Below are 18,902 nucleotides of genomic sequence, written 5' to 3' on the forward strand. Positions count from 1 at the left end.
CCATGTGGAGTTTTACTACTTGGTTTTCAGGCAGAGAAAAGAGAGAATAACTTTTCATGCATCTACTGCTTTTCAGCTGCTTTCAGCCCAAAATACTGCTCATGACAAAGTGGCATATTTTAGACTATCATATTCTGGATCCCTTCAATAATGAGACCAATACTTTCCAGATTGTCCTCACTGGGAACCTTCACTGGGGTAAAGATTTCCCAGCTCTCTGTGACTCTGAGTTGCACATTGTGCGTTATACCTAGTAAAGACTAAGTAGTCTAGTAAAGGAACACACTTAGGTGAGTGTCAAGCTCTATTAAACATAAAAGATCATCGTCATTAGTAATTGGAGATATGGAAATTAAAAGAACAATAGACCTATTAGAATACTTTGCATTCCGAGGAAAATGAGAATGGTGATACCAGGTGTTAATGAGGATTTCAAGAAATTGGCTTTTTTTTTTTTAAGAGAGGGTTTTTTTTAAGATTAGAAAAAAAAAAATTTCTTAGGGATGTGCATGGATTAAACACACTAGTGATTAACTCTGAGTCACCAAAATCACATCCGTGTCATGTTAAGGAAAGAAATAAAAAGCACTTTTTCTTGGACTTATATAACCAAGGGCAAGTCCAGATTTGAATTCTCTACTTTGTGCTTCCTGTGTCTTCTGCCCTGTCTGTGTCTTGTATGAGTCTGAATCTGAGTCTGAATCTGTGCCTGTCTCGAATCTGTCCCTGTGTCTGTGACAGTGTGTTCTGTGTGTGTCTGTCTATGCCTGCCAGTGTGTATCCGTGTGTCTATCTGTGCCTGTCTTTATCTGTCGTTCAATAGTACAATCAATGTACTATTGAACAGTACAGAAAGTATCACATGGGGGAGGGGTGGGACATTTTACAGACATCTTTAACAAGGGATTAAGTCACTGGCCCCAACCAATCTCAACTGACCCAGACAACAAACAGTGCTAGATGTATTGTTGTTTATTAACCAATATCCAAATATTATATTCAACATTTATGGTGGATATTAATTTTGGAAGGTTGCTTTCAACTTCTCTATTTGCTGCTTTCTGAAAAGGATACATAGGCGTTGTTCCGGTTGAGGAGCATGGGAGAGAGAACACATAACTGAAGATTGTAGTATTAGCTTAGATGGCAAAGTTGATTATAAGGGAAGTCTCAGGCATATGTGGCTGGCTGTTGTACTATTCTCTTAAAAGAGACTTAACCAAAAGGCTGCATACACAGTAGGCTAGCAGTTAGTCACTTCAGGATGTACTAGTAACTCTGGCCCTGAGATCCAGTGAAAGTTCCAGTCTCTTAGACTATGAGAGATACTTTCATAATATCAAATGGCCACAGGGATGTATGTTCATGTATGAACATGTGCAGGCAGGTACCCATGGAAGTGGTGAGAGGACATCACACTCCCTGGAGCTGGAGTTACAGTGATGAGCCTTTGGGTGTGGGGAATGGAACTTTGAGCCTCTTCTGGTGCTCTTCATTGCTGAACCATCTCTCAACCCTGCACTTGAAACATCTGCACATGGCTGGTTAGAGTGCAAAATGGTGCCCTATCTTTGGGAAACAGCTTGGAAGTCTTTTCAGATAAAACTAAATGTGTACTTAGTCACTTGGAGCTGCTGTGCTAGAATACCATAAAACCAATAGCTTATAGACAGACATTCCTTACAGTTTTAGAAGCCAGAATTCAGTTACCAGCACAGTTGCTTTCGGTGAGGGTTCTATTACTGACTTTCAAGATGGGACCCCTTACTGTGACCTCGTATTCTTTCTACAACAGTGGTTCTCAACCTTCCTGATGCTGCCCTGCGATCCTTTAATACAGTTCCTCATGTTGTGGTGACCCCCAATCATGAAATTATTTTTGTTGCTAATTTATCACTGTAATTTTGCTACTGTTATGAATTGTAATGTAAATATCTGTGTTTTCATATGGTCTTAGGCGACCCCTGTGAAAGGGTCATTCAGCTCTGCCAAAAGGAATGCTACCCACTGTAGGGAGGGACCCTGATTCACGTACTGCTGACCACACCCATATGGATATGTAGAAGTGTGTAGATAAGGGTGCGGGAGACCCGAGCTCGCTCTGTCTCTGTCTCTGTCTCTGTCTCTGTCTCTGTCTCTGTCTCTCTCTCTCTCTCTCTCTCTCTCTCTCTCTTTCTCTCTCTGTTGAACCAGCATTGGACCGGACCGCTCAAAGTGCCAATCTGGTTACTGACTCCTCATGTAAGTATAACTCCCCAATAAATTACAGAATAGTGAAGAAGCAATCTTTTAGATCAATGACTATGATAGGCCATCCTTTAGGAATCAAGGAAGGCAATGGCATTCCAGGCTGTAGAGAGCCCATAGGCTTTATTGATGACTCTCAGGTCTGTCAGCATCCTCCATTTACCAGACTTCTTTTTGATAACAAATACAGGAGAATTCCAAGGGCTGGTAGATTCTTCTATATGCCCAGCTCTGTGTCACTGGGCTTTCCCTGAGCATGTTCTGTTTGATTCATATAGCCAAGGAGGGAAAGGGTTTCCAGTATTACCCTGCAAGCTGGCTTTTGCCTATGCTAATCTTGATGTAACTTTCTCTTGTTCCTTTGTATATCAGGACAAGCCATGTTCCATTGCTGTGCTTTGTCAAAACTCATAGAACGTAGATTTTTAAAGACTAATTTTATTCCATATGAATTAAATAGCAATCTTAAAAAACAAAAATAAGACTAAGCAAAAAAAAAAAAAAGAACCACATAGAGAATAGATGGCCAACAAGCAAAACACCTATTCATGTCTGTGCGATAATTCTTACATAGAACAGTTTGTAAACAGGGATTGAAGTCAGATTAAGCTCTTGTATAATCACACACCAGGATCCATCATTCACTCATCTACAAATAGTAGGCCTCCACCAAACACCTCGTTCCAGCTGCTCTAGTGCAGACACAAATTGAAATTAAGTCAGGAGAGACTTTCCCCCTTCTTGCTTTCATTTCTTCCCAGAATTCCATTTCTGTATCTTTTTAAAAAACATTTAAATATTGTTAAAGACTGCATAAACTTCATGCTAATTTGACAACTCAAGATTTTTTTCACTTGACCTTGAGTCATCACCCTGAAGCATAATCCTCATCGAAGGTAAAGTCCTGCTTCAGTCTGTGCTGGAGGGCTGAAGATGCTGGCTTTGAATGTCAGCAAAGGAGAGGGTGAGGGTGGTGCTGAAGGTAGGGTGGATATACTCATCAATGAGGAGTGAGGGCAAGTGGACAAAAAGTAGCATGGGTTGTCTCTTGGGGTTCTCTATGTCTGGGCTGTGGGAAGCTGCCGACCATAGGAAAGGGTTTCCCCCAGTCAAGGAAAGGTTTCCCACTCAGTTAGTCCTTCCAGAAAGTGCTGTCACAGACCCGCCAGAGGCACTTCACTCATTTGAGTCCAGATCCAGTCCAGCTGATGATTAAGACGAACAGTTGTAAAGCACAGGGGAGCCTGCACTTCAACAGTTTCTCAAATAATCAGCTTAAAATAATCCTCAGGCCAAGGGGCCTTCTTAGGAGTGGCATATTCTAAAATCTTGCAATTGTATTTCTAGGTGGCCTATCCTGACTTCTCAGAGAAAATCTCACTGAGAAATGGAAATTTTGGCAAAAAATGTGAGGTAGGTAAGGAAGAAAGACACAGGACTGGGTAGGGCAAGAATGGGGGTTCCGGTGAGGCAGAAGTACAGAGGCTCTGTAGCTTAAGAGGGTGCTTTTGAAGCCATAACTGGACACCTAGTATTTCCCTTTGGTTCTAAGGACCTATGGCATGTGTGCAACATATTCTCCCTCCATGAAGTGAAGACATTCAGCAATGGGGTGGCATGATTTTCTCCATCTTGAACCTAGACTCCTAGTGTGCAAACTCTACTCCTCACCATCTTCTGAGACTGCCCCTTGCTTTTTTTATTTTTTTTATTATTTTTTTATTTTTTATATTTTTGCCTCAACAGAACCCACTTGCCATTTTCCAAAGCCCGACATATTTATTTTCCTCTATCCACTCCAAATGGGTTGAGGGACCTGTCCTTTGCTCATGTTTTTCATCTGCCTTTGTCTCTGCTCTGGTCATTTCATTTCATAAGTGCCTTTTCTAATGAGACTTAGTCATCTCCCTGTCCTAGTGAGGATTTTGTCGAGATTGCATCAGCTAGAGTCATTTGAGAAGAAAGACCTCAACCGAGAAAAATGTCCCCACTGGATTGGCTTGTCAGCAAGCCTATGAGATACTTTTTATTTATTTATTTATTTATTTTTTGACACAGGGTTTCTCTGAGTAGCTCTGGCTGTCCTTGTACTCACTTTGTAGACCAGGCTGGCCTTGAACTCACAGAGATTCAATTTTCTCTGCCTCCAAAGTGCTAGGATTGGAGGTGCGTGCCACCCCCACCCCAACATTTTGTTGTTTAATGATTGTATTAGTTAGTGTTAACTGTCGCTGTGATGAAACACAATGACCAAAAGTGATATGGGGAGGAAAGGGTTTATTAGGCTTAGTCTTCCCCATCATTGCTCATCATCGACGAAAATCAGGGCAGGAACTCAAACAGTGCAGAAACCTGGAAGCAGGAGCTGATGCAGAGGCCATAGAGGAGTGCTGCTTACTGGCTTGCTTCTCATTACTTGCTTGGCCTGCTTTCTTATAGAACCCAGGACCAACTGCCCAGGATGGAACTACTCACAATGGACTAGCGCCGCCCCCCATCAATCACTAATTAAGAAAATGCCCTACAGGCATGCCTACAGCCAGATATTTTGGAAACATTTTCTTTGGAAACATTTTCTTTATTAAGATTCCCCCTTTCAGATGACTTTAGCTTGTGTCAAGTTGACATAAAACTAGACAGCAGAATGATGGATGTGGGAAGGCCCAGCTCACTGTGGTAGGTGGTCCTACCCATTAGCAGGTGGTCCTGAGTTATATAAGAAAGCAGGCTCAGCAAGCCTTGAGAAGCAAGCCATATGGATCAGACCAGGAAGGAGAGTGTTCTTCTACAGCCTCTGCTTCAGGTTCTGCCTTGAGTTCCTGCCCCAACTTCCCTCGGTGATGGAGTGTGACCTGAAAGTTGTGAGTTGAATTAAACCCTTTCCTCCCCAAGTTCCATGGGGTTTTATCTCAGCAATGGAAATCTTAAGACACTTGTTGATTTGAAATCATGTTTATCTTTCATCTCCCACCGCCACCACCAATGGCTAGCTCAAGTAACTTGGAAAATACTCTATTTCCCAAGCTTAAGATTCCATCACCTGTATAATGCTATCTCAACTTAACAGTGGCCTTTTGGGGGGGCAGGGATGGAGGAGAAGAAAGAAAGTGAGATTTTTAAAAGAAAAGAGAAGACATAGAAGAGCGGAGAGGAGAGAGTAGACAGCAAGAAGGAGGCTAAGCATATTGTGAAGATCCTTGAATGACCTTGGTTCATTCATCTGCACCCATTAGTTACTCATACAACACAGTGACCATGTTACCTGACATAACCACTTACATTGGCTCATGGTTTCAGTCCATCATGGCAGAAAGGGCATGGTGAAACAGTTCTACTTGTAGCAAGAGGAGCACTAGTGAACTGTTCGTGTGAAAATGAAGAAGCAGAGAGGGAGCTGGGCACCAGGGATGGCCAAGAGGTAACCTTAAAAGCCCATCACTAGTGACTTACTTCTTCCAATGAAGCCGTGTATCCTAAAAGTTCCACAGTTCCCAAAGTAACACCAGCAGATGGGGAACAAGCTTTTAAACAATGAACCTGTGGGAGCTCAAATCGTAATGCTGCAGTTATATGCTGCTTGCGTTCCCAGAGTTTAGCTGCAATGCATTTCACAGTCAAACGCTAAATCTTCTAAATCGTTTTTGGACACCCACAGTCATTCACAGGCCTGTGGAGGCACGGCACCTGCCTGCTGTGTTTGTGAGCTTGGTCTCTTTAGCACACTTACGATTGATAGCATCATGAAAATTCCTGGCGGCATGTTACTGTGTTGCTCACTTTTTGTCAACTTGATACAAACCAAGACATACCAGGGAAGACAGGCTCTCTCAGCCATGGAATTGATTCTATCAAATTGGCCTTCCGGACATGTCTTCGGATGCTTTTCCTTTATTGATAATTGATGTAGGATGGCCCAGCCCACTGTAGGTGGTACTGCCCCTTGTCAAGAGGGCCCTGGCTGCATAAGTAAACTATCTGTCCCAGACAAGATAAACAATCTAATAAGCAGTGTTGCTCCATGTTTTTCATGTCAAGCTCCTGCCTTGAGTTCCTGCCTTGGCTTCCCTTGATAATGAACTGCCACTCATAAGCCAAATAAAGCCCTTTCTAGCCCAGCTTGCTTTAGGTCAGTGTTTTTATCACAGCAGCAGAAAGCTAACCAAAACAGTTAACATACTTCTCATTTTGCTTGTCTTTTCTTAAAGCTAAATAGCAAGCGGCTTCTTTTGAAATCACTAGAAGCCTTTGGTAGGTTTTGGAGCCTGGATAATTGTTTCAATGATGCCTGAAGTTGTCATGCCAACTCCCTCCAGCTTTAAAAAGGAGTATCATTTATTCAGTTGCAATGAGGCTCTGTGCACCAGCTGACACACACCAGGCAACCCAGTGTGCACATGGCGACTTCTGTTCAATAGAGTAAAGCAATGACAACTTTGTGAAGACATTTTCCATGACAATTAGGATCATGAATCTAAGCAAATGCAGGGCTGCCACAGATGCGAACAGCAAAATGGAAGTGACATGAACAGCTAGTTCTACGACTCTGGCGAAGCTCCTGTGCCCGAAGGCAATGCCAACCATGTTAGCACTTCACTCCAAGGCTCAGCAACTGGCATTTTTTTTCTTTTTATATCTCAATTTTTAAAAAAAGTTCACATGTGAACAAATGAAGTGACACACACTAGCAAAAAGAGGGCAGTTCTCAAAGATGTTGAAGCCTTGAGAATTCCGTTTGGCCTGCGGAGCTGGAGCACCGTCCCTCTGTTAGAGACTGTCTCGTCTTCATTTTCTGTTTTCGCAGCCTGCCTCCAGCTCCAACACTAGTGACAAGAGAGTTCAAATCTCAGCTTGGAGGGAAAGCCTTCTGGAGGGAAAAGACAGTAATTAAGCTTATTTGAAGTCTCCTGCCTGAGCTGCCAGCAGAGTAATTTCTCATAGATCGGACTTCATTGCCTGAAGGCTCATGGGTAAATACATATTTTCACTGCTTGCTAAGAAAAGAAGGCTCCGTAGTCTAGGTTTTTAAACCTCTGAATTGATATTGACATATGGCTGTGTGAAACACCCATCTGAATCTCATAGAGGAATTAAGAATTAATCCCATGAAAGTATTCTGCTGTTTTCTTGTTCCTGTGGGTGGTTATTTTTGCTTAGTGTGAGCATTGTTTTTTCTTCCACCTTCTTCAAACAACTTTTTTCTCGGTGGTTAAAAGTTCACACATAAAACAGTAATCACTTTGCTTCATAGACTCTGCACAGTTCCCAGCCAGCTCTGGAAAAGGGGGAAGGGTAAATTGTACAGGCTAGGAGCCTGTGCTAAGAATCTACAGAGGAGGAAGCAAACCAAAGCAGGCCAGTGATCAGAAACCTCTGCAAGGAATTTACAAAGGCCTAGAAGAACTGTGTTGTGAAGCTCAGTGCCCTCTCCCTCAGTCGGCCCAGATGAGAAATGAACATGGTTTGTGTTGTCCTGGATGGCCAGTTGACCCTGCAGATCTATCAATACACTTGAACCACGAGACACACAAGCCAAGCCTCAGGGCCGCTGCTCCTCAACCTCAGCCACACTGCCTTGCTCAGCAGCATCACTGGGACAGCTAGAAACCCTGTCTTTTTATTCCTGGCCACAGGCTCCACACTTATGCCCCTCACTCATCACACTGGTGTTCAGATATATCTCCTATATTTGTATATTCCAAAACAAACAAACAAACAAACAAAAGTGACGGGTGGTGGTGGCGCACACCTTTAATCACAGCACTCAGGAGGCAGAGGCAGGCAGATCTCTGTGAGTTTTGAGACCAGCCTGGTCTACAAGAGCTAGTTCCAGGATAGCTTCCAAAGCCACAGAGAAACCCAGTCTTGAAAAACCAAAAAAAAAAAAAGTCAATTTTTTTACAAACACAAAGCCTCACTCTATGAGTGTGTCTGTCATTATATATATATATATATATATGTATATGTATATGTATATGTATATGTATATATATATATATTTCTACATATGTGCCCCCTCTCTGTGTATGTGTGTGTATGTGTTTGCATGTGTGTTTACCTATTTGCACGCCCTCTCTCCCTGTGTATCTGTGTCTACATATGTGCCCCACCTCTCTCTGTATGTGTGTTTATGTGTGTATGTGTGTACATGCACATACATAGAGAAGCCAGGTCAACATTGAATATCTTTCTCAATCTCTTCCCCTACCCTTTTATTTCTTTTAAATTTTTACTTTATTATTTTAATGTGTGAATATTATGTCTTTGTACCACTTGTATGCAGTGCCCTTAGAAGTCTAAGAGGATGACAGATCACTTAGAATTGGAATCATAGTTGTATGATGCCATGTGAATGGAGAAAGTGAACTCAGGTCCTCTGAAGAGCAGCTAGTAACTGCTAAAGCACCTCTCCAGTCTCCTTCCCCCATTATTTCTTAATACAAGATCTCTCGTGGATCGCGGAGCTCATCAATTTGGTTAGGGGGATTGGCCAATAAGTTCCAGGGATCCTTCTGTCTTGGCCTCCCTACTGCTGGGATTACAGGCACATGCTACCAATACCTGGATTATTTTATGTGGCATGGGAGCTAGGGATATGAACTTGGGTCCTCACACTTGCCCAGCAAGCATTTCACTGACTGAACTATCTTCCTAGGCCTCCAAAGGCTCATTTTTTGACTATTAAATGTGTCTGTGTGGCAGAGTGAAGTCTTGGACTTTTCCACCTATTGTCAAACCTATCAGCATCAATGGCCTTTCACCGGGGAGGCCCTACTGGAAAAAGGGGTGGGGCAAAGAACTTAGAAGAACAGATGTTTGAACTAAATAAAAAATCATTACTGCTTCACAGGGAAACATAAATTCCTCTTCTGCATCTGTTTATGTTAACCATTTTTTTTTCAGCACAACTTCCTTAAAATAATTACGAGATCTTGAGATAGATGCTGATATTTAAATCTCCAGAAGATTTTGGCTTCAAGTTCTCTTATGGTCAGTGAAATCACCACGGGGCCCCAGGGGATGGCAGGGTCTACAAATATTTTCCACAAATTATGGATTTGCCACCAGTTCTTTGAGAAATCAAAAGACAATAATCATTTCCCATTAAATGTGCACTTGTTTATCAAAAAGTTTTGAGAAACCGCAAGACAGTAATGCTTTTTTCACTAAATATGTACTGTTTAATTTTTTCCCTTTCTAAAGATACACTTTACTTTTGATTATGTATATATGTGTATGGTCTGTATGAATGCATGCCACATGAATGCAAGTATTCACAGAAGCCAGAAGAGGGCATCAGATCCCCTGGCTCTAGAATTCCAGGTGGTTGTGAGCCATCAGTCATAAATGATAAGAATCAAACTCTGGGCCTCTGCATGGGCAGCATGATCTTCACTGCTGAGCCCTCTCTTCAGCTCCAACTATTCACTTAAAAAAATCACTACTGCTAGAATTACTGCAAAAGTAAAAAGGAAAGGAATTTCTAAATAGCAATGTAAATAGTTAAGGTACATATCTTAACTACAACTCAAAACCACTATTTTCAAGTATTCTGTACTTTGCAGATGCACTGAGAGGGGACATCTGTGCTTTTGTCTTTCATAAATATTTTATATGCCCCTGACCTACATTTTCCATGCTTCCTGCTGACCCTGTGAATGGAACATGACAAAACTGTGCATGCCACAGACCACAACACAGAGCATTAGTCCTATGGAAACATTCAAAACTCCTGAATCCAGGCCGGGGGGCCTAAAGGACTTATGTATTCCCAAACGCCTGTCTAAAGTACATTTCATTTATAGTCACCCCACATGCTGTGCTTTAAAGGGAGATAATAGTATGCAGTGTCTGGAAAGGTCAGGAAAGAAACAGTACCAAGCTTCAGATCTGATCACACATTACAGTGAGAACTGGCTGACCCGCATATGTGTCTCACATTACAAAGACCTTGGCAAAAGATAGGATAAAATATAAGCAATGGTATTGCTTCAGTCCAGGGTCATTTCATACAGCCACAAAATGAATATTTGCTAAAATGATACATATAGGAAGACATTCTTCATCTTTGGGGTATATGCTTTACATATATGTGTGTGTGTGTGTGTGTGTGTGTGTGTGTGTGTGTGTGTGTGTGTGTGTGTTCTATTATTATTATCTGAATTATTTATGCTTAGATCGTTTTTTCTTTAATTCATGTACTGTCTGTACTGAAGATGGGGTGTTAAAATCACCTATTATTAATGTGTTTCTATTTCATGAAATTTATGTTTCATATGGTAGTTGCTATGGTACATGGCACATAGATATTTCTAACTGTTCTGTCTTCATTGTGTGAATCACACTTTTCTACATTTTATTACATCTTTCAAATGTAATCCATGTGACTTTCAAAACCTACATCATGGAGAATTTGGGGTTAAATTCACTTATCTGATCAGAATCACCAATCCACCCTCCTCATGTGTTTATTTCTATAGTATACCTCTGCTAACTCTGAGTTTTAATTAGGGGCCCTTGATTAACCATATTTGAGGTGTGTTTATTATACATAGTATGGGTTTAGCTTTTGTGTTATGGATCAAGTTGAAAATTGACCTATATTTGTCACTAAAACAAGAGAAAGAAGAAAGAAGGTAAAAACCTATTCCATTAATTAGCATTGCTGCTATATTTAGTCATGTCATACTAATTTATAATTATTGGATTGTTATCCTTTATTTTATACTTTAACTGGCTTGTTTTATTTGCTACCTGTCTTTCATTTCTTTCAGTATTTCCAGATATTTATGTATTTGTTACTTTTGTTATTTTTTATTTATTTGATTGCAGTGTGCATCATCCCCTTCCCTTCCTGCTGAAATTTGTAGACTATTTGTAGGCTCCCTGTGGCACACTGAATGTAGATCTGCCCATTGTGCCATTCTACTTTCCTTTTTCTCCCACCGCTTCCAGCCATGTCTGTTATTTTTATAGAATATACAATATTTACATACTACTTTTCAACACACAGCCTGAGCTATACAACTAAACATAGTGATTTTTATCATGTGATAAAATGACATGAGAAGGCACATGTGTGCTGCCAGTATTTTTGCTGATGTTTATCCCAGTTGCCTCTTGCCTGTATGAAACTCACCTCCTAAAAATCAACTGATACCAGAACAGTATTCCTGGAGTTATTTCTAAGCTGTTTTTCTTTGAAACTTTGAAGCTTAGCTGGATTCGAAAGTGCCAGCTCGAACTCTTCGACCTTACTTCACTTCATGTCATTCATGAGAAGCTTGAAGGTCATAAACTATTTGATCTTTTACCTAGAGGTTCTGGAATGAGCTGAAAAATTGCCCTGGGAAGATATATCCAGTCTCAAATTCCTGGCTCATGTGACTACTAGATTAATTAGAAAACAACTTTTGCAGCTGTCATTAAGAGATCTTGAGACAAGATTGTCATAGATTATCCAGGTGATCCTTACATTCAGTGAAAAATCTTCCTATAACAGGGAGGCACAAGGTGTAGCTCTCAGAGAGAGAAAAATAGAGGGAAGGCATGAAGTTGACCAGGAAGAGTGCCATGTGGAGACAGGAAGAGACTGGAACGATATAGCCACAAGCCAAAAAACACCAGAAGTCACCAGAGCTTGGAAGACATAAGGGAGAACTCTCCCCTGAGCCCTCAAGGAATCATGGTCCTGTTGACATACCTGTGAGAGAATGCATGTATGTTATTTTAAACATCAGATTTATGGTCACTTGTAGAGAAACATTAGGAAATTCATACAGACTGCTTGGTCAGAATGTAAAAACATATCTCTGACTATGTTGTCTACAAATAGAACCATGGAGGGACGGTGGGAGGGAAAGAGGGATGGAGGGAGGGAGGGAGGGAGGGGAAAAGAGACAGTATCAGTGAGAGACAGACATACACACACAGAAAAAGAGAGGTTGAAATTTCAGAGTCTTCTAGAAAATGCCTCAAAATTGCTCTTTCTAGGTCAGTTTTCCTAAATAAACAGTGGGTCTTCTCAATGTATAATTTTACATTTTCTCTTATTTATGTAAGGTTTTCTTGGATTTCAGTTCTGTTCCGTTGCTGGCTTCTCTTCTTCCCAGGGCTTTCATTATGTACATATCAGGTCTCATTTGACCAGTGTATGGAAAATGAGTGGTGCTCTTTGCAGAATGGGCAAAGAAAAAGATGAAGGGGGAAGACTTTCGAGAAGAAATGAGAGCTGATTTTTCACAGCATTGTTGTCACATCACAACGAAGACCCTTGTTTTTGTTATCAGGTTATAATGGGCATGCTGAAGGATTTCCCATGTGTACGTGCACAGGATGCATGCTAATAGGCCAGCTGTCTGAAATTCAAGTCTAGCATAAGCTATGGCGGCAGCACCTCAGTGCCACCAGTGACCTCCATCTGCCCGATTCCTTCTCCTCCAGGTCTCCGCCTTTGTGTATGGATCCACTATGTATGCTTCTACACTGGTGTCTGAGCTGCTAATGTTCTGATCCCAATCCCTGCCTTGCTTCCAATCGAGTTTTCATCCCTTACTTAATGCTTCTTCTGCTTACTCTACTGTTGTTGTCAGTTGAGGAAAATGTAAAAACATATCCCTGACTATGTCGTCTGCAAATAGAAATTCATTGTTGACATTTTGGGAGCACAGAAATCCCAACACTCAGGCACCAGAATTTTGTACCTACTATGTGCTCCGGCACATAGTAGGCACACACAACTTTTGTGCCTCTTTTAGAAGGATGCTAGCGATAAATCTGAGGGATCTGTCTTCAGGACCTAGTTGCCTCCATTTTTGTCCTGTTGTTCTAGGACAGTGGTTCTCAACCTGGGGGTCAAAGGACACTTTCACAGTGGTCACCTAAGACCATCAGAAAACACAGATGTTCACATTATAATTCATAACAGTAGCAAAATTATAGTTATGAAGAGCAACAGAAATAATTTTGTGTTTAGGGTCACTACAACATGAGGAAACTGTATTAAAGGTTTCCAGCTTTAGGAAAGTTGAGAACCACTGCTCTAGGAATTAGTTTACATCATATGGAGTGTGGAGTGAATACAAACACTCACACCATATCATCTAGTTATGTAGTCTCCCTCAGTTTCATTTATGCTGCTGTGACAAACAAAACAAAACAAAACACCCTGGCAAAATCAGCTTTGGGAAAATGGGATTACTTGTCTTATAGTTCTAGGTTACAATACATCATATCAACAAAGTCAAAACAGGCACTTGAAGCAACAGTTGCATCACATCCAAGAGCAGAATGAGAATAAATGCATGTGAACCTAGTGCCGAGCTAGCTTCCTCTACTCTTCTACAGGCCAAGATTCAGACCCAAGGAATGGCACTTCCTGTGATGGTCTGTTTCTTTCCATCTCAATTAACTTAATTATGAAAAAAAAATCCCTCACTGGTATGCCCACAGGCCAACCTGATTTAGGCAGTTCTTCACTGACATCCTTGTCCCAGGTGATTCTAGGCTGTGTCAAGCAGACAATTAAAACAATCCTATTACAAAATGTCCAGGGAACTCTATAGTGTGCTCCCCACTGCTTCCTTCCAGGAAGGTCTTATCTCTTTACCTCACTGTCACCCAGGCTTGGACCACAGACACTTCCACAGAAGGATGGCCAGAACATTAGCCATCACTCAGAGCCATTTTATTCTTCAGGTATGCAAGCCCTTCACAATGGATACATTATGGGATTCAGTAGTAGTTCCAACCTGTTACCCAAGGCAGCTTCTTCCACCTTCAGGGTAGAACTGGCTCTAGCTTGTCTCATCCTTTCACTGGACTTCAGTCCCTAACACACTGGGACAGTTCTTCTCCCATGAAGCTCCATGGCATATGTGTCTATGAGTTCATCTAAGCAGATGCCATAGAAAGGTGACTCATAGCTTCAAACCTGGCATATGTCTAAACTCTTAAAAAGCAGCTGCTCCAGGCTGGAGAAATGGCTCAGCAGTCAAGAGAACACACTGACCAGTTTGGTTCCACGCTCTCATACAAAGAGGTTCACAATTGCCTATAACTCTAGTTCCAGGGGACCCCATGCCCTCTTCTGGCCTCCACAGGCACCTGCACTTGCATGCACATATCCCAAGCACCCTTGGGTGTGTGCATGTGAGTACATGTGGATGCACACATATAATTAATATAAAATAAATCTTTATTTAAAAGGCATCATCCTCATAAAGTTGATCATCCTGTGCATGAGCTCGAATAAGATTCTATCAGAATGAGGAGATAACAAGAAAGCACAAAGACCCAGCAATTCACTGCTCTGTTTCAATGAATGTGATAAAAAATTTCTACTTTGAAAATTATTGAGTCAAAGTACCCCACATGACAAATCTGGTGAGAATGATAGCAAAAACTTGCCCTCAATGGAATTTATATTGATGACCCAGAATGATACAAATTGCAACATGCCCAACATCACACATTGTGTGAGTCTACCCACATGTTTTACAAGGTGCTTCAAATGTTGTTTGAATCTATTTGTTTAAAATTTAAACTTCCAGAAAGTTTTGTTTCTTCAGTGTTTACCAGAGAAGAATTTACCCATTGATGCTTTTAGACCAGTGCCATAGTAGAAGTAGGCTCTTTCAATGAAGTCCAAGACATGAGGCTTGGGGGTGAGGTTAATTTATATAGTCTTTGGGTTTTATTGCTGTGAGAGCCACCATGACTATGGCAACTCTTATAAAGGAAAACATTTAATTGGGGCTGATTTACATTTTAGATTTAGTCTGTTATTGTTATGGTGCTGGAGAAGTAGCTGAGAGTTCTAAGGATCAGCAGACAGCAGGAAGAGACAGTGAGCCACCAGGCCTGGCTTGAGGCCTCAAAGCCCACCCCTAGTGACATACTTCCTCCAATAAAGCCACATTTCATAATAGTGCCACTCCCATAGGTTGGGGGCCATTTTCATTCAAACCGCCTCCCCCCCACCCCCACCCCCCGTGTGTGTGTGTGTGTGTGTGTGTGTGTGTGTGTGTGTGTGTATTGCAGTCACATGTTTGAGATCTGAGTTCCTCACTGATAAACTATTGAATTCATATGAGTCTGGGAAACTATGGATAATCTGGCACTAGTTCTCCAAACCACAATCCATAGCTATCTTATACACAGGTACTATAGAGGCTGCAAGTGAGTATCTACACTATTCTTCCTATATAACTAGCACTATCATGTTTAATTATATAACAGCCTTACAAGTAAGGTGTTAACAGCTCCATTTTTAGAAAGAAACTGTTCTTTCAAAATGTCAAGACAGTTGCCTAAAGCCATTAGCAAGTAAGTATGAATTGAATACAGGCTGATCTGACTTCAAACGTATACCCTGCACTTGATATAGTAGCATATGCCAGCACTTGGATGGAAAGGCAGGACTGAGTTCCAGGCCAGCCTCAGCAACATAGCAAATATAGCAAGTATGAAGTCAGTCTGGGCTACACAGTGGGATCTTGTCTTAAGAACAAACAAACATCACCAAGGATGGAGAGATTATCCAGAAGTTACAGCACCCACTGCTCTTCCAGGGGACATGAATTCAATTCCTAGCACCCACATGACAGTTTACAACTGTCTGTAACTCCAGTTCCAGGGGATCCCGTGCCCTCTCTTTGTTTCTGAGGGCACACACATGGTGCACAGATTTACATTCAGACAAAGCACCAATATACATAAAATAATGAAAATGTTTAAAAAATGAAGAAAACAAACAAACAAAAAGCCTTGTTCCAGCCACTGTGTCAAGTTACCTTTACACATTTGCTGAAGTGTGCAGGATGAAGTTGCTTCCCTCTGGCTATTCTCACTGCCTGTAGCATTCTTGCAACGGTTTCTGGAGGTAGGTTAGATGCCCAGAACAACCTGTAACTTCCATTCTCACCTGCCCATGGTGTACCCTTCTCTGTTGCTGTGGCTGGAAATCCGGAACCCTATTTCTCAGTCTTGGTCACAGCTGAGATCCTAACTGCAAAATTGGGCTCAACTTGTACAAGAACAGGAAGTCAGTAGTGAGACCGAAGCCATTTTCCTGATTCAACTGTAACCAGTTCCATATGTGACACAGAGCCTTGGGACTTTTTAAAGCAATGGCTTGGGGTTCACTTACGAAAGTCGTTTATAGCAAGAGATAGTTGAGGTGGCTGTGACAGGAACTCTCTGAAGAGATTGAAGCTAATGCAATTCGCTCACAGAGTTGACCTTTCCTAGTATCCCACCTCTACAGTGGTGATGGAGGTGGAACCCACCCTTCAGAGGCTTGTCCAGCTTGCCTGCATAAGCGCCTGCTTCTCCCTAGTCAATGTCATTGTGCTTAAAATAGCTAATGTGGTTTTTGCTTCCTACAACAGAGTACTGCTGATACGAACCATTTTCCTTCTTTTCCTCTAACTGCTGAGCTTTGTAACTGCCAGCCCTGCAAACACGAAAATGATGGCTTGGAGTATCTCCACTGCCCTGTCTGCCTTGCCCCACCTTATCTTCCTCCATAGCCTTTATTGTCATCCAATGATTACTATTCATTGATTAAATATCTCCCACCCACTCACCACTGGAATGCATGCTCTCTTAGAAGTTCCAGTCACTTCTGTGTGGCTTTAACACGTAAGACCAGCACATACTGGGACCTTGATAGTGTTGCATGAATAAAGTCTATGTCTCTTCATAAAACACACCATGCCTAAATGAATGGATTAGTAATAGACTCATCAGCAAAATACCTCCAATAATACCTTCTTGTGAAGCTTAAATGGTTTTTTGACATCCCCAAAAGAGCATAACACATTATCCTCTGATTTTAGCATTATAATCAGGGCAACTAAAACCTGTCCTTTACCTGAGACAGTCCCAATTTCGACAGTGAAAATCCCTTATTCTGCAGAACCTTTCCGTCATTAGTTACCAAATTAAAGCCATGAGCTGCTAGAAGAAAAGCACTTAAAATTATCCCACTTTAAACCCTGCAAATAGAAACTTAAAAACACACTAAACCATCCAGTGGCCTGGTTGCCATGTGACCCCCTAAAGTCACTAGTTCGAATTTAAGCAATAGCTTTTGGCTGTATTTCGCACTTCTCCTAAAATTCTAATTTCCCTATTGGGGGAATGCTGTGGAGTCGAGATTATGAACCCTCTTCTGCATTTCACAGCCACATAAAAACATGATGTATAGGCTTCCCACAGCAAAGATGCTGCAGATGAAGATAAGAGCTGGATTTACAGCCCTGGAGGGGAATTGTTGGCAGACAGAGTAGTGTGCTCTACAGAGAATATTTGTCAGTGTTCATGCTCAGAGTGGATAAAGCCTGGCTCATCACTACCTATAGGAACTACTTCCAACTAGCTGTTTACATTGTCCTGGACCCCAGGTGCATCCCCAATACAATATGTGGACCTAAATTTTCTTCAAAATGGTATATTGGGGAGTTTGAGGGCAACAGGAGCAATCCTGGATAGAAGACCCAAGCTTTAATCAGAAGGAAGCTATCTGGAGTCTTTTCCCTTTGACAGTTTGTGTGGGTGCGTGTTAGGGGTTCCAATTTTAATACATCCTTCTCAGCAAAAACTGGAGTTTAGAGATATTAGTGGCCTAGACTTGTTTTTTCAGACCTGCACAAAAGGTGGTGTCACTCAAACACACTGTGTGAGTGTGATAGAGGTGACACTTCAGCAGTGAGTATAAGGTATTAAGTCAACAACACAGTATTTCCCACAGAGCCAGCAATCTGTCTGAACATGGTGAGAGAGTAGATATGGAGAACGTGACCAAACCTAGAGGCTCGGGACACATGTTCTGCTTTCTTTTGAAGTCATGCCAAGGGATTCTAGAATGTGGTCTTGCCAGACTGTAGAGACTCTTAACTATTCTTTTTTTCTTATTTGCTACTTATTTATTTTCAGGGTTCTGGGGATTGCATAAGGCCCTGCAGATGTCAGACAAGCACTCTCACTAAGCTGTACCCCTAGACTATGTAAACTACTCCGATCCCTTTGCAGCATGACCAAGTTCTTGGACAGACATTTTTGCTAAAACCAGCTATCAGGCCTGGCCACTTCCTTCCTCTGAGGCTCTATTTTCAGACAGTGCCTCAGCACCTGTTGTTAGAACAGCCACAGAGGCAAATCTCTTTAGAACCCTCATTTATGATCACAGCAGGACCACCAATGCCCAAGGCCCCGCATAGAATCATTTCTGTGTCCACTAGGGGTGCAGAAGCCAGCCAGCTTCAGGAACAATCCCTCCCTATCATCGCACGTACTTTTTGGTATCTCCTCACCCAAAGCTCCACACACCCATGGCAAGATCCCCTTCTCCAGGTCTGCAGCAGAAATCCAAGTCATTGCTGAAGGACACAGCTGGGGACTGACACTGTCCTCGTAACACTAGGAATGGTGGCGTTTGGTGCAGGGGATGCTGGTGTGATTATCTATAGGTACCTGACTTGTGCCACTTATGAGAATGGGAACATGGTGGAGATGCCACTTCAAGAGGCTTACAGTCCTGTGAGAGATAGAAAAACAATTGGGATACCCCTTGGAAGGGGTCCACTGCCGCCAGAACACAGTGGGGTGATGTTCCAGGCTCCCTGGCAGGTCAGATTCCTACCCCTGTGGCTCTG

Source organism: Cricetulus griseus (genome assembly GCF_003668045.3).
Source record: "Cricetulus griseus strain 17A/GY chromosome 1 unlocalized genomic scaffold, alternate assembly CriGri-PICRH-1.0 chr1_1, whole genome shotgun sequence".
NCBI classification, from domain to species: Eukaryota; Metazoa; Chordata; class Mammalia; order Rodentia; family Cricetidae; genus Cricetulus; species Cricetulus griseus.